General features: G+C 48.6%; 1 long non-coding RNA gene across 1 annotated transcript in view; it reads left to right on the top strand.

Moving 5' to 3' along the window:
• Positions 1-1047: 1047 nt before the first annotated feature.
• LOC310912350 overlaps positions 1048-16647 on the top strand; it is a 31260-nt gene continuing 15660 nt past the window's right edge. The window contains exons 1-2 of the long non-coding RNA XR_014590661.1: positions 1048-1561; positions 4955-5054. This is a non-coding gene — a long non-coding RNA (uncharacterized lncRNA). The remainder of the gene's footprint in view (positions 1562-4954; positions 5055-16647) is intronic.

The raw sequence follows: 16647 nt of genomic DNA, 5'->3' as shown, positions 1-16647 counted from the left end.
CCTGATTTGCCTCACCATCCAGCTCCAGCCTCTGGATATTTACCAGGAATGACTCATTTTATACCCACCAATGTAAGAGCTACTTCTCAAACCAGGAGTAGTCTGCTACTGCTCAGGATTGCTCACCTGCTTGTAGATGTACCTTGCTACCTTCCTTGGAAACCATAAGGGATCACAAGGAAGAAGAATTTTCTTGGTTATGACCTTCACAGCGGATGCACTGAATCAGTGTATCCCTCAGCCCCCGTAACCTCACCAAGATGCAAATCTCTGGACTTTCCCTAACCAGCAGAGACTGAAGGAGTGCTCCTGCTGCAGTTGGCTGCCTCTGCTGGGATGTGCACAAATGTCAACACCAGAATTGTGCTAAAGAGGAATGTGAGGCACTGCCATGTGAAGTCATGGTTGTGAGCAGAGGCTCCTGCTCCACAGTGCACTCTATATATTCCAGAGTTGTCTGTTCCCAGGACCACTTCACACCAACTTCTCATTATTTCCTGCTGGATTTGGTCCTTCTAGACATCACAGACAGAGAGGCAAGACACTGGAACCAAGGGTGGCAGTGCCTGGGCTCCCTTGTCTGCCTGGACAGAACCACAAATTTCTCCAGGAGCCGAGTCCAGCAGCATAACTAGACACCGATTAAAAATGCTTGCAAGGAGCTCCCTAAACCAATGTGTGCCTCTGTCACACAGGAGGTGAGAGCACCAGCTGTCTACTAGCCTGAAGCTGTACTTGGGCAGCACCTTCAAATTAACATTTCTTTTCTTACATCAATTTCCTGAGTCCTGTGGCCTAAGCTCTGGTTTGTATTTGTATCTTATAAGAACTGTTAGGAAAAGTATTTTTGTAGTGGTCAAAACAATAAATTATGTCTTTCTTTCAGTTACACTTTCTGTGACAAGCATATAAATCGATGGCACCAACCCAGCCAAGCTCAGAAGTCTGAGAGGCTTTTAGTCCATGTGGTATCACCACTGCACCAGTCCATGGTAGACACCAGATCAGTCTCTTGGGCCTTGCTACAGCTCTTTTCTGTGTTTCCATACAGCAGGTTGGCTGAAAATTTGCTCTTGAAAACATAAACCTTTTTGTAAACAATTTTCCTCTTCAAGATTTTTCCATATCCTCAACTCAAAATACTTTCTCTTTTCATTAAATGTATTTATTTTTCTAATTTTTGCCTACTTAACAGTCTTGCCCCTTTTCCTAATTCAAATCAAAACCAGTAGTGCTGAAGGATGGTAAAGAGAAACAGAAGAGATAATCTCCTAAGGAAAAAAAAAAAAAAAAGATCCATTCAGAAAGCCAGGAAACAAAATCAACAAGGAGAGCTTTGAGTGTTCCGTTTTGCTCGGAAAATTGTCGATTCCTTTTGCCTCAAGTGCTGGACCTGATTCTTCTCCGACAGAGTGCAGCCAAGAATTACAAAGCGAGTCAACAGACAGTGGAACTGAGTTCATCTGAAAAGTAGCCAGAAAAAAAAACCCTCGGTCTGTGTTCGAAGTGTCCATTTTTAGAAGAAAATTTGCTTAGGCAGAGGAATACCAGCATATTCAGGGTGAGTGGCTCTGTGTGTGTATGTGTTTTGGATCTTAGCACAAGGAAGGGATGTCTTGCCACCCCCAGAGGTCGGGAATAGTGCATGCATGGGGAGGACCTATTATATTATTTTTCTTCCACCTTAATGAACTCCTCTCATGTCCACCTCTGATCAGTGGAGTATGACAGAGGGTGATTGAAGGCCAGTCTCCCAGGAAATGAAGTTTGTTCACACAGCCCAAGTATGCTGGCCCTACTCCTGCCTGCCTCTGATTTATAGGACCAAAAATTCCTTCCTCTGGTAACAATAACGCTCTTAAACTCCAGACCCCTCTCCCTCACAGAACCTCCAGACAGGGCAGCCTGAGCCCAGGAGAGACGGGAGGCACCCAGCAAATATATCCATCAACACAACTCAGGTTTCAAAGGAATATGAGACCCCACAGGGTTAGGCTCACAAAGGTGGAGAGCGGAGGAGTGTGGCCACCACCCTACAGCACCTCCTCCTGGGAAGGGGCAGCAACAGGAATGACTGTGCCATGGACAGGGGCAGAAGCCACAGCATGTCCAATAAGCCAGATGGCACAAGTGCAGGGTAGTGTTTCCAAAGGAAATTTAGGCCCTCTGGCTGATGCTGTTGATGCTTGATTCTAGGGCTGGGAACAAGTCTGTTCTCAGGTCTCCCAACATCAGAAGTTTCTTCCTGCAGTGTCTCCTCTGAGATGGAGTTGGCGACTTGTGTGCACTCCAAACACTTCATCTTTCATGTTGTACTTGGTTTTGAGAAGTTTTCTATGGGTTCTTTGTGTTTTGTAACTCTTAAAGACAGCAGTAATGGCTGGGACTCCTGGTTCTGCAGTACTGTGGCTCCTGTGTGGCACTGCATGGCTCATGCTGAGAAAAGGCATCACAGAAAAGTGCCACACTGCATCTCAGGAGCATTACAGCATGATGGGGCCCCGGGGTGTGGCAAGTAAGGGTGTGCAGGGGTGCAAGGCATGCTGGATGGTGCTGGAGGTTTTGTCTGTGCTGTCTAGTGGGGCTGGCTGGTGTCACAGGCTGTCGCCATGCACTGTCTGAGAGACAGAAACATCCCCCAGACAGGGAGCCTGTAGTTAAACAGTAGGAATGATCTGAGGGCATATTGTTTCCTGCTTTGTTTTGTTTAGTAACATAGACAAGGAGATACAGTGGGGCCATCAGGGCAGCCTCTAAACTGGCAAGACCTGTGCATACACACAAACACCCTTTTTGGAGCTGTGGATCACATGTTTGTGCTTAACTTTACTGTCAGAGTTTTGAGTCAAGGAGAGATAAAAAGAGCCCTTTTGCAACAGGACAGTTGTGGTTGCCAAACTGCAAGGCAAGTCCTGGAAAGAAACAAGTTCATTCTGTAACTTTTTTTTTTTTTTTTTTTATCATTTACTTATTAACAGCTCTCTCTGGCTCTCACCTGAAGCTGCTGACCTGTTCCTCCTAGACAGAGCAATTAACAGGGAGACAATGATCTGCAGAGGGCAAGGAGCAGCCTGTGCTGGGGAGGGGGCAGAGGTGGGAAAGGGCTGCGGGAGGCCGAGGGTCACAGAGGATAGAGCTATTTACGGCCTTAAGAGGGAGGATCAGTAAAGGGCCATCTAGCTTGACTTGACTTCCTCTTGACCTATCACTTCTGGGAGATACTGATGCAACTCTCTGCCCCCATGGGCTTCCAGTGTCCCCAGTGCTTAGGTACAGGGATAGACTGGTGAAGATGGTACTGGGCAGAGCAAAATGTGGTGGACCATGTATCAGCTCCATTAAACTTGTAAGGTGGTATTTTAAGCATGAAGGAAGAGATCTTGCTGATGTCTTGTACTCTTCTCCAATACAAGCCCCTGTAACTGCTTCTGGAAAGAGAGACAGGAAAGTTTTTTGCTCTGTCCGTTGGCAAAGCACAGTTTCCCCTGCCAATTTTTCCTGTGATTACTTGGACAGAAGGTCTATGGGACAGTAACTCTGTGTTCATGCCGGTAGGTAGCACAGAGGGCTCTGATCTCTATCTCACAGTCTGTGCTAAATACAGTGCAAGTAATTGCTTGACAAAGAGAGAGCAAGTCTGGCTCATACATTTGTATCTGACCTCCACATCTGGGCCAGTCCCTTGCCATCCTGCTACGAACACTGTTTTGGAACATACCCCTTGTTAATTATGAGTCTTTGAATATTTGTGTCCTTCAGACCACCTTTCCTTCTTTGCTGGAATGTGCCGAGACTGGTCACAATTGCATGGGGGATTCCCAGGCAACATTTTGGCAAGAAATTAGCTTTGTGTTGTAGCTGAGTGACATAAGAAGAACCCTTCCTCTAAATAACTGTCTCCAGAGAAAAGGGTTAAAGGCATGATATTATGTTAGATAACCACATTAAATTGCATCTAAAAAGGAAGTCGGTAATTCCTAATATATTTTTGATGAAACATGAGCTTTTTTAAAATGAAGAACATTTTTATGGAGCAATCCTATGAGATGCCAAATGTTTTGGCCCTGATCTAGCTAGATATTTAACCATGCACTTAATTTCTTAAGCTGCTCGTGTGCTTAAATATTTTGCTGGATCGAGTCCAAAGCTCTCAGCATTCTGTGGTGTGTCAAAGGACCAGGTCTGTGTTTGCAGCAGCATTGCTGAGCTCAGCCTATAATGAAGTAAATCTTCACACAGAATGCATTTTCAGTTAGTGCACTATCCAACAAAAGAACTTAAATTTTCTTGGAATCTCTCTCTTAGGTATGTGTTTTCTGATTGTGTTCTAGTAGCCAAGTTTACTAGCCAGAGTATTGGTGGAACAAGGCACTTTTAAGTAAAATTTAGTGGGATCTAATGGAAAATTATTTTGTCCTAAAAATTCCAGGATTGTCACCCAAGACCTGACTTTAAAAGGGACTGAAGACTCATGAGGAAAGAAATGGAGTGTGTAACCACTTGGTCAAAGCTGACCAAGATAGTTGGAATCATTCACAGAAATGATTTAGAAAATAATTTCAAACAACAGATGGGGAGGAATTATCACCTGATGGCAGTCAACCGGTGAGCAGAGACCAAGTTCTTGAGTAAAGTAGTTCTCTGCAGATGGCTGGGTTCAATAAGAAAGAATAAAAAATGAACCTGACCATTAACAAAAAAAGTGAAATGAACAAGTGGGTTTCATTGGTCCTACTGAAGGGAGTACAAAGAACAAGAAGAAAACAGTCCTAGACGGGAAAAGGTGATTCTGATTTCTAATCTTGTGTGCTGTAATTATGGTGTTAAATGTGCAAGTGCAAAGTGAATAGATGAGATGGCATAACTAGAAAGAATTTGTGGAAGAGAGCTGAGCAGAAAAAGGCTCTGTCAAAGCCAAAAAGGATGCATGCCAACGTTGTTTCTCTTGGCATAGGTCAAAAAGCAGACTGTGTGACAAGAGAGAAATTTGAGAAGACTGAGATAATGCCCAATTAGATCATGCAGTTCACCTCCCTGGGGCCTGTGACAGACTGGTAAGGAATTTTTTTTTAATTTTTTTTTTTTTCTGAGGAGGGAAAAAGTTGTTAGACATTTGAATGTTTTTTTCATCCTTTCTCCCAAAAGCTTAACTCAAACCAAAACATCACTAAAAATATCCCTTTCACCTTAATATGTTCACTTCCCTCTACTGTCTTATATAAAAAAGAAAATCAAATACCTACTGTGAAAAAATGCTTAGTAAGTTCATGCTGCAATTTCCTGCAACAGCAAAATTTTAGGAAGACCTAATCATCCCTTTTGTTATCACTGAAATCCTTCTCAGTCACCTGTAATCGTGAGTGCCACTGTGTCAGACCATCACAGATATGTCATTCCGTAGAGTGCACAGCCAGAGCAGAGCCTGACTCACCAGTTCCTGGGTTAACCCAAGCTGGGATGATCCATTCACCCCACAAAATTTCATTTTGCCACAAGTTGCTTCATTCTTGTGGCTCCTTTGCATATATTTAAAGACTGCCAGGCACTCTTGCAGCTCTGGAGGGAGGCTGACCACCTCCATGGCAGCTTTCACATGAATTGTGAGCCTGCCTCAATTTTGAGAAGACTTTGTGGAATTAGCATTCTCCTGAGCCCAGAAATCATGATGCTTAGGTTACCTCTAACCAAAAGCCTGACTGGCAGTGCTAAATTTGGCAAGTGACTTCTGTATGTTGGCAGTTGGAGAGATGAGTGAATTATCTGAACATGTGCCAAATTTAATGTGGTGAGGCTGTACTACAAACTGGTATGGAGACCAAGAATAAAACTGTGATCCCTCAAAGCTCTGTGTTGTACCACAATATCCACTCAGGCTCTTCTGGCACCCCTGTTGCCCTTTTCCTCAGTGCAATTCTCTTAGAGCTTTAAATAGTGAAGATTCCTAGTGACTTTCATTGTCAGGAAGTTTCTCCCTTAATTTTATTCTGCTTCATTTTTATTTCCTTATCATTAGAGAGAAGTTCTCATACTACCTAACTCTGGTTTTGTTATTATCTTCCACCCAAACTTACTAGGTTTGTCTCCATCTTTAGCAATGTTTTTAACACTCCTGGAATCTAGGACTGGAATTCTGCACTGTGGTGTGCTGGTGGGGATGTAAATTCAGCTAACCAGACAGTAACAATTGGAACTATAATTTATTTTGGAAAACATGAGTATGAAGTATTTTCTCAGCATTACCGAATTTCCTTTCTACCATAGGTTCTGTAGTAGGTTAAGTTCAAGACACCTTCGGCAGGAAGTGCCTGGCTTATACATAGATGGATCTTCCCTCAGAAGAGGAGGGATCCTACTCTTCATTATACTCTCTCAATGGGCTAATTGTAGATTAGATCATCTACTGTAGATACTGGTACCAGTATCTACAGTACAACTGGCGGATTTGAACCTGAGCTGCTCAGATAGCATGTGCAGTGAGAGGGAAAACACTGAGGTTTGTGACTGTAGCTTCCAACAGATGGAAGCAGGAGAAGTGCAAAATCACAGCAGCATTACACGTTTGTTAGGAGGTGGTTGCAGCTGACTGACCTCTGACTCATCCCTCCAGCTAAGTGTTGAGGAGGACTCCCAGGTGTGGGAATGGCCACCCTCTGGGACAGAGACCTTGGTCCCTCCTGCATGTGTGGTACCAGAGGGGGCTGCTCTGACATTTCCTCTCCCATTGAGGAGGGAACCTTGTCCTTGCGGGGCTGTCGACAGCCAGCTCAGCCCTGTGTGACCAACAACCGCCGCTCCTGCATCCTTTCCCCCCAGGTGCCGTGTTCATTAGCTGAGGCCTTGGTTTTATGGGAACCCTCCCACCCAGCTTCCTCCTGCTTAATGACAGGCCCATTAAAGAGAAGCCAATAAAGCCACGGTGCAAGAATAGCGTGAGGGACGGCTGCCTGCTCGTTCTGTTCATGGGTGAGCCAGGTCCGAGGGCAGGAGGAGGCAGAGATGCTCCTGCCTTGCGTAGAGGTGACCCCTGGGAGCGGGCAGAGGCCGCAGCTTCCAGGCCAGCTTTCATGCTCCGCTTTGGGGCTCTCTTGCGTAAACTTTTCCCAGTGTGGGGTTGAGGGTTTTTTTGTGGGTTGGTTTTTTTTTTCATCTCTGAGGAGGGAGGAACAAGGTCTTTTAATGAGGGAAGGATTAACAGGCCATAAGACTCTGCCCTGAAAGAGCCAGTCTGTCTGTGGGGCCGCTCAGCAGGACGCAGGGTAATTGGATTGGATCCCGAAGAGCACCTTGAATCGGTTCTGAGGCGGCCACAGCGGGTTGCTCCAAAGGGGGCCGGGGGCAAGGGAGGAGGGGAGCGTGTGGCTCTTTAGAGTAGCCAGAGCCAAGATGGGGGATCAGCCGGCTCATTAAGGGATTAGAGTGTTTGTTCTTCTCAAGACTTTTGTTGCTAAAACACTTTGCACAGCATTTTCTGGAGCCTGGGGAGCTTAAAGAGCTTGTCAGAGCCCTGCTCCTGTCCCCACACAGGAGCAGAGACGCTCTTTCCTCTGGCCTTCCTGCCAATGCTTGCAGCAGCTATTGCTGGTGACAGCTCCTCTCTCCCAGCCCTTCCCATCTCTGGTCATAGTGCCTCTGTCTCCCGTGGGGTTTGAAGTAAAAGGGGAGGATGACAAAGAGGATGAAGCAAAAGATTCACATCAGAAATGAGTCCTCTGACAGTGAGGGACAATTTAAATTACACTTTTTCCTTGGTATTTGTAGCATGGACAATGAAAGACTTTGCACACTCTGTGGTTCTTTGCAACCTTTTACCTCCCCATGGGCTATGTTCTTGGTCTCTAGCACTTGTGGTAGCAAATTTGGGACACAAACTACTTTGTGTATCTGGCCTTCATATGAATACTATGGCTAGAAATTATTGCATAGACTAATTTCCCTAACAGCATCATCTGAAGTGGGCTGGCTGTTGAGATGCAGCACCAGAAGAGACTGGGCAGGGAAGGAATAGTGCAGTGAGACTTTGACTGAGAGCTCAGCTGGCCAGGAAGCTTGGTTCTCCTCTGGACCAGGGACAGAAACTAAATCTCTAAAGTCCAAATCAAGAAGCAGTGCAGGCTATTAGAAAATGTCAATGGAGTGTCAACTGGATAAAGCGCAGTTGTCATCAGTTCATCCATCCTCATGGCCCACACAGAGACTTCTCATCCAACTGTCCCTTACTTGAGCTGCCCTGAGGCACATGGCTCTGGGCATGAACAAACCCTGTCCTGGCTGGCCAGAGGTGGAAATCCCAAGCCACTGGCAGAGAAAATACTAGAGATGTTACAGGGACTATACATCAGTGGGGATTATTCAGGTTTTTAGCTTTGGAGTGAATTTGGCCTCCACTTCCAGAAAAATATGGGGGCTGGGCATAATGTGGTTTAATCTGTGGTGTGGAGCAGCAAATGGAAGGGACTTCAGCAGGACGTCTTCAGCTCCCAGTCTAAACTGCACTCCTACCTTCTGTCTCTGCTGAGCATGAGTTTCAGCAGGGGAAGGAGGGAGGGGGGAAGAAGGAGACAGGCAGGCAGGGGAGGGGTAGTGGGGAAGAGAGTTACAGGGAAAATAAATGAGACTCCCCTATAATTAATTGTTTGAAGGGAGTGCCCCACTCGGCTGTGAATTCTGAAATGATTATTGGATTTGCAGGCAGACGGGGAACAGAACGGGTCGGGTGCACGATTAATATCTTATTGATAGCGGATTAAGAGAGCGAGATCAAATCTTTAACTGAGTGGAGATGCAGTTTATCAATTTGTCACAAAAAATGTAGCAATCAGAAGTGGAGAACATCAGGGGCGGCTTACGGATCGATTCATGTCAGTGCCTCACAGTGTGGCTCCACAAGGAGACCAGTTTCCCTCCAGATTCCCAGAGAGCTGGGCGAGACTGGCTTGGTGCTGGCCCTGCTGAGAAGGGTGGGCCCAGAGACAGAAGGGCCCCCAGGTGCAGAGGCACCACCAGGAGAGCTGCAGGCAGGTGATGTCATGCTCAATGGATGCTGCACAGCACCGCTCTGGTGTGGGTTGCAAGCACAACAGTGGTGCCCAGGGAGCACTGGCTTCCTGAGGTGGTTTCAGTGGGACATGTGAAGGCTCAGCCCTTAGTATGGCAGTAGACGGGCTTGCAATCAGCCAGAGGTCACTATGCTTCAGGGCAACATGAGGAATCTGCTAAATAAACTTTTCAAACTACTTGAGCTGCAGCTGAATGGTTCTAGCATCACTGTTAGCTCACGTGCTGTTGGGCCATATAATGCAAAGTGGTGGGTGCTGCCTGGCTTGCTGGCTGCAAGCTTCCCACTCCTGCTAGAGACCTCATGTGCTGCTAACATTGGGATGTTGGTACTCCTGAATTCCGTTCACAACTCTGCTGTTGGTATTCTGCTGATGAGAGCTTTCCTCTGAGCAGCCTGGCATTGATGAGCATTCTGTGTTTTAGTAGTCCAGTTTGTTGACCAGTTCCTCAGCTTTGATCTGCCAGTATTCACGGCTCATGTATTGGAGTTATTCGCAGCTATTGAAAGCATCTCCATAGCTGGGAAAAAAGGCAGGAACTCCACCAAAAATACCTCGGAAAAGTCCTTTCTGCATCATGACATAGTTCTGTGATATGAAACCTCTTTTGCTAGCTCTGAAAAAAAGTGCATTGGTTACTTGATGCTTTCTCTAAAGCCTGATCTCTTAGTTCAAAGTCGAGACTTCTCAATTAGAAAATAAAAATCACTTCTAGTTCCTGTGGCCTTAAGCTTTTCCAAATAGCTCCTAAAGGCTAAGAGCAGGAGCCAAAAGAAGAAGAGCCTAGAGTCAGATGGCTGGTAATATTTGTTTTTATTAAATCAAACTTTTGATTTGCAGCTCTCTGTCATAGATCTTTGTTGCGAATGTTTGCTTTTAGCAAACAGGGAAAACAAACCTAAGGCAAATGTTTAATGAGCACCTCTTTCCGAGCAGGCACTGTAAGCAGCTGTGATGTCTCTGCAGCAGAGCCTGGCACCAGACTTCAGTCACCAGTTGGACTCCAGCATTTTTTATTTTTTATTGCTAATGTTAAACTTCCTGCTATTCCAACAGATGGGGGATGGCCTGTAGAAGCCAGCAGCCTCCTTGGTGGGCTATGGAGTCGACAGGAGTCTCTGATAGCAATTTCCCTTCTCTTAGGGCCTTACAGAGCTGTTGAGTCCCTTGGGCCTTTGCAAAAGATGTTGTGCACCTGGGTGACGCGTGTGATTGTGGAAAGGCTGTACCAAAGGCAGCTTCTCCTGCCAGCACTGCTAGCTTTGGAGGCAATTACATTCTCGCTAGGGTTGTTGGATTTCTGTATGAGGCCTCCTGGCTCTTTGCAGTTGTTCTCAGGGTCCTGGGGTACAATGCAGGCCTCTGGGGCTTAAGGGGTGTATGTGGAGGGGTGCAGGTGAGAAAGCAGCCCCTTTGAGGGTGAGAAAGCTGGAAGCCCTTACCTTTGGAAACTGGATAGAGAAAGAAGGGGAAGGGAAGGAGGAAAATCAAAGATGAGCTGGTTAATCCATGGCCTTGGTTTACTGCCTGCTGTTTACTCCTCCATACTACACTGCTTTTTCCTTACCAGTATGTCAGAGCCTCTGAAAGGCTACTTCCAGGTTTTTGGGATGCTTGAAGATCCAGAGAGGGACACCACACTGCTGTGAGGGCTCTGAGCACCATGACGGAGGGTCTTGGAGCTGATGAATCCTTGAACTTGATAGCACACTCAGCTAAATCAGGTGATTTGGCTTGTTCTGTGTTGCCATCAAGACAAAAGGCTGTATGTCAGCCTGCTTTAACTGGTATGTGTTGGATGAGTAAGACCAGTGCACACTCACTGCAAGGATGTGAGAGATCTTGGGGTCTGTGACGGTGCAGATCCCAAATGTGAAGGGAAAGAGAAGTGTGACACAAAAGTGCAGGTGTGCATTGAAACACCCTCTGTCCCAGCTGGTTCATGATGGAGACCATGGGAGGACAAAGCTGCTGGCCACCACCTTTGGGCTTGTGTGGGGAATCAGGTGGGACAGGGATGGGGAAGAATTCATCACACAGCCACCTGCCTTGGTCTCCATGTGTAACCTCCCTCTCCCCTGCCTTTTCCCTGATCCTACCACTGTCACTTGGGTCTCATATAGCTGATGGCCTTCTTCCATCTTTTTGTAGAAACTGCTTTTGTACATGTGATAAAGTGGCCTCTGCTGAGGCTTGAGTTGGATGTTGTTCAAGTCCAGGGGAAGTCAAGTCAAGTCCAGGGTGGACTCTTCCCTTTGCCAGCAGCAGCTTCCTAATGTGTGGCTGCTGTATTAGGTCTCCCATAGCCATGAGCTTTCCATGCTGTGTATCCCCAACTGGTGGCATGTGGAGCATCACAGCCATGGATGCCTCACAGTGGAGCCCTGGGAAGTCTGCAGAAAGCAAAGCACGTGTGGCATGCTAAAAATGAACGAGGAGTGGTAAAAATAAAAAAGTGAATTTGTAGCAAGAAGTGTCTGAAGAGGAGACAGTGCTGAAGATGTGCTGAATGTGTGGGCAGGGAAGGCAAAGAGGCAACAAGGGAAGGGGCCCTTGAGATGATGACACTTCACTGCTATTTCTGTCCACTATTGTGCACACACGTTGACATCCAGAGAAAGCCTTTGTTTTGGAAAGAGCCCTGAATTAATTGTGATGTACTGCTGCCCTCAGACAAGAGTTCTGGGCCTCTTGTTCATTTCTCCCCACAGCCTTTCAGAACATCACCTTGACAGCCCCCTCCACCTCCAGGGCCGGCACCTTCTCCGAGCGCTGCTCCAGGGGTGCCCTCCCTCACACAGGGACACCTCGGGGGTGGCACCTGCACCCAGCCCTGCTTCCCCCGCCATGTCCCACCCTGCGGGGAGGGCCGGGCACGGCGATGGGCCCCCAGGCCCCTCGTGGCGGTCATATGAGCGGCGTGGCCTTTCCAGGCACCGGGCTCGGGGGGCTAATTAGCGCATTCAGGGGCGCTGCTGGAGTGGAAAGGCGCTCGTCTGGCGGCGGGGGCCGCGAGGTGACCTGGAGGGCCGGAGCTGCCCGCTCTCCTTCTCCAGGCCCCCGGCCGGGCCTGCCCTGGGCCTGCCCTGGGCCGTGCGGGGCGCGGGTGCTGCGGGCGGCCGGGTCAGGGCCGCTCCGGCCGGGTCTCTGCGCTGTGTCTGAGGGCGGGCAAGGGGCCCTCCCGCGCTGCTTTCAGTGCCGGCCGGTTCTGCTCCACAGACCCTCCTTTTGTCCGCCCTCTGAATGGAGCCCTGCCTGCCCGCGGCCCCGCTTCTAATTAGGGCTTCCGCTGCCCCGCCGCCGCCCGGGCCCGGCTGCTGCTCCCCCCGCCGCCTCCAAACCCACGGGCACAACTCGGGGCTCGGCCTGGCCGCCGGCCGGGGCGGGAGGAAGGCGAGGGGAAACCAGCCGGCACGTCCGGATCCCCCGGGGCTGCAGGAGCGGGCACGGGGCCGGGAGCGAGCGGCCACAGGCCCACGGCCCGAGGGTCGGGATTCCTCCGGGAACCCCCAGGCACCCCTGGCCGCGCCGGCTCTGGGATGGGATGGATAGATCTGGGGTTATAACGCTCGTGAAACGTGGCCGAGACGTGATTTTGGGGGGTTTTTTTTGTGAAATTTGAATCATACTTCTCGTGCCACAAGTTCTTGGGAAGACCTTGCTGGAAAACAGTTTAACGTTTGTGGGGCAAATGCAAGGGAGCCCCTGTGTTGTTGCGGGTTCTGTCTTATGGTGTTACAAGATGGCAATTCAGGAGTTGATGGGCAGCCAGGATTTTCACAGTTGTGGTTTCACAGTTTACAGAAGCCTCCAGACTTCTCTACATCTCAGGCATATTTGTACCCAAGGCAAAGATTTGCATCTCTATCTACACAGAACATGTTTTTAAGTCCCACAAAGATGCATCTTCAAGAGAACTTGAGTGGTTATGAATAGTCTCTTATGGGGAACACTGATTCACTGTTTATGCAGGTAAATTCAGGGAAGGGAAACAGCTCTAGGTAATATTTACAGATCCTTCCCTAACTGGATCACAACTGTTGGCTCCTCCTTGGGGTGCTTGGTCCAGAAGCCTCCAAAAGCCTTTGGCTTTTGCTTGTCACTTTTGCCATTAAGGCTCTTACTTCCTTCAGGGGTGACCTTCCATTTGGTTGAAATGCAGTTGTCTCCTCACCAGCAGCAGGTCATGCCTCTGTAACAAGGGGGCCCTGTTGCTCCTTGTGTTGTCCCTGTCCAAGGGGCCACTGAGCCTCAGGGCTCTGGAATGGGATGCCCTGCATGGGTCCTTTGTCTCCATCCCCTGCCATGGGTGGGCAGACAGGAGCTTGGATGTCATAGAGTCCTCACACCAATTGCTGCCCCATCTGCTGCTGGGTGGGTTTCTGGGTGACCATGGAGAGTCTGCAGAACAGAAACCTCTCCAGACTGGGAGGGTGTTAGGGGATGAAGAGAAGTTCCTCTTTTTATCACAATTGCCCCTCTCCTCTATCAGCAGCTGTGGGTAGGCATGAGTTACAGCTCAGCCATGCACCATGAGCTCTGTCTCTATGGCTCCAGCTGCAGGAGCCCCCCAGCCACCTCCCCCCGAGCACGAGGCAGCCCAAGACCACCACGGTGCCAGCAGCACTTGGTGAGAACAGCACGGCTGCTCCCTGGGCTGCCCGTACCTGCGCAGCCGAGCCCGGCTGCGGCCAGCCCTGCGCCAGCTGGGTTTGCGCCACGGCGGCAGCGCCCGGCAGGCGGGAGCTGAGCAGATGCTGAGGTGCGAGCCAGGGTGGGTGGTACGGTTTGGATGTTTCTACCTCATCTGATACAATCAGCATTGCTGTGCACATGTGAGGAAAGTTGTTCGATAGGAATGACCCATGATGCTGGGTTAATTCTGTTTACAAAAGAATAAATATTATAGCAGTGTCTTATAAAAGAGAATCAATAGCTTCCCTTTGCTGGGTGATCCCTTCATGTCTTCGAAAATCGATTCCCCCCCCTGTTCCCCTCCTCCTTGCTGCACAGCTATCTGTTTTTCGGGGTGACGGGGGGGTCAGGCGATTATTGAAGTATATGTGAATTTACAATATTAACGACTCACGACGGTGTGTCCGCAGGTTCACGGTGAATTAATTATCTGTTTAAGAAGCCATGAAGAAATCAATCAATGAAAATTTCTCACTCTTTTGAGAGTGAGGGAGCTTGTCAATTTTTTTTTTTTTTAACATGCAACACTTTTAAAGGAGCAGTACTTTTTTTTTTCTTTAAATCGGAGGAAGATCAGGAGGAAGCTGGTTTGGGGCTGAGGGAGGCCTGTTTAGTTTTGTGCATCAGTATTGGCAGGAGCAGCAGATCCTTTGCTGGTCTCCTCAAAGCGCAGAAAACACTGAGGATACATGCTGAGGTGGTTTTGGCCTAGAGTTAAGCCAGTGGTGGCCTTCTCTGGAGGGGAAGGCGTGGTGTTTGATAGTGTGTGCTAGCAGACACTGTTTTGGGGGGTCTGTCACACACATGACCTTTTCCCAGCTCACCAGGTCAGCTGCACCTCTCCTGGAGACCCATTTGCCATTGCTGAGCTGGCAGAGGACAACACATGGCTGGGCCTCAGCTGCTCCAGCCTGCAGGCAGTGGGACATGCTCCCATGAGACAGAGAATAGCAAACAAAGAAGAGAAGCTGAAAGCAGCGATCTCTCAAATCACCTCAAGATGTGCTGGAAGAAGTCTGGCAGAGTGCATTGTCTCAGCCTTCAGCATTGACTGCCATGTCTAAACTTGGGATAGGCACTGACTAGCATGCAGCCTTGAGGCATAGGCTTGACACTCCTGGACACAGCCCCTCTGGGCCTCTCTGCAGAGGCAAAGTCAGGCAGCTCTGGGCAGCCAATGGCCCAGGACTGCTTGTCTGTCCACCTGATGCTGAAGCTACAGCTAAGGCTAGGAGCCTTTTATTCATACAGACCTGATAATTCATTGCACCACATCCCCAGGGGTCTTGGGATCACCCAGGGCATTCAGGAGGACATGGGGATGGCGGTGTGAATCGTTTACAGTGTCTGGCTGAGGTCTTTATGTCACCTTGATGAAGTTTTTGTTTGGATAGAGTTCGATGACATTTGAATACTGGATGTGTTTTTGCTGCATTTCAGCCTTTGGCAGGCAAAAACACTGACTTTGATGCTAGTTGAAAAGCTGGCAGAAGATGGCTCTCAGAACTGCTCAGAGGGTCAAGGGGTTTATCTGTAATTCCTTACAGCTGTCCTGATCCTCCTAAAATCTGTGCCATCTCACCTCTCTTCTGTCTATGAAGGGTGTAATTTCTTGGCACTTGTGTAATGACCAATATCCCAGTTACAAGGGGAACAATTGAGGCAGGGTGAGACAAGAAGAAACTGAAAGGAGGAGGATGCATGAGGGATGTAGAGCCTTTGACAGAAATGAATTGGTCAGTGCCTCTTTCTCTCATCTCTAATCTCCAAACAGGCAACAAGGGAGGGATGTCGCAGAGAGAAAGGTACAGTAGTGGGTAGCAGAGGACAGAGGGAAGAGTGTGGGGATGGCAGGCAGCTGAAGATCCTGATAAAAAGGCTGGAAGAGGGGAGGGAGCAGGGACAACCTCTGAGTCTGCTTCTGCTCTTGCAAGCCCAGGCAGTCATGGCCCCTTCCCAGCCCCATAATCCTACTGGCCTGTGCTGAGAGGAGTCCTCGCCAGGCACACCCATTGCTGTAACCAGAATGGAGAGAAGAGCCCATATTGACACAGGAGCATCTGTGTCAGTAATTGTCATGCAGCCTGGCAAATTGCTTCAATGTGCCATCCCCTTCAGCCGCACAGCTCGGCGGTGGCAACAGGCCTGGGGGTCTGTGCTGCTGCCAGAGACACAGGAAGAGGCCTGGACGTGGTGGTGGTAGGGATCAGGACCCACAGGGACCCCCTGGGTCCTAGCCCAGGTCCCTGTATCTTGATGCAGTCTTGCCTGATGGCTGCTTGGCAGCTGCTCTGGCTGCAGTGCTCTTACTCAGTTTCATCAGCCTCCATGGAATATTCCCAATCCAACCACAGTGAGAGATGGGGGGAAAGTTCCTGTCAGCCTTTAGGCTGCCATTTGTACCAACCAAAGGAAGGGTGAAAGTGTGTCATGCTCTCCCACCCTCCCAGCTCTTACTTGGCTGCTGGGAGCAGGGGATCCTTACCTATTTACTCCAGATAAGCACTCAGCTTTCTTCTGTCTATATATGCAGCTGCTTTCTGAGTCTAGACAAAGCCAAAACAGAAACAAAAGGTGAGGTTTCCCTAAAAAATTAGGTATTCAGTTTGAGGCTGCATAAACCACAGCTTTCAAGATGATGTCGCAAATTGGAGCTACTCAGTGCTCTCTCCAGGTTGACCAGAGGTGCCTGTTTTCATTCCCATCTGTTCTTTTTCAATAATCTCTAGTTCTGTGTTCCTGTGTTTTTTAATGGCAGTGTAGTTCCAGCAGAGATCATTGAGTTTGCCTACACGAATCCAGGCATATAATTTTGACAGAAGATGGCTGGCCTAATCATGAAATTCTGAGATAAGCAAGGTCTAGAATTTGGTTTAGTGTAGGACACCATTTAAAA

This window comes from Zosterops lateralis, assembly GCF_965231275.1.
Source record: "Zosterops lateralis genome assembly, chromosome: 8".
NCBI classification, from domain to species: domain Eukaryota; kingdom Metazoa; phylum Chordata; class Aves; order Passeriformes; family Zosteropidae; genus Zosterops; species Zosterops lateralis.
This window is presented reverse-complemented; position numbering and strand designations above follow the sequence as displayed.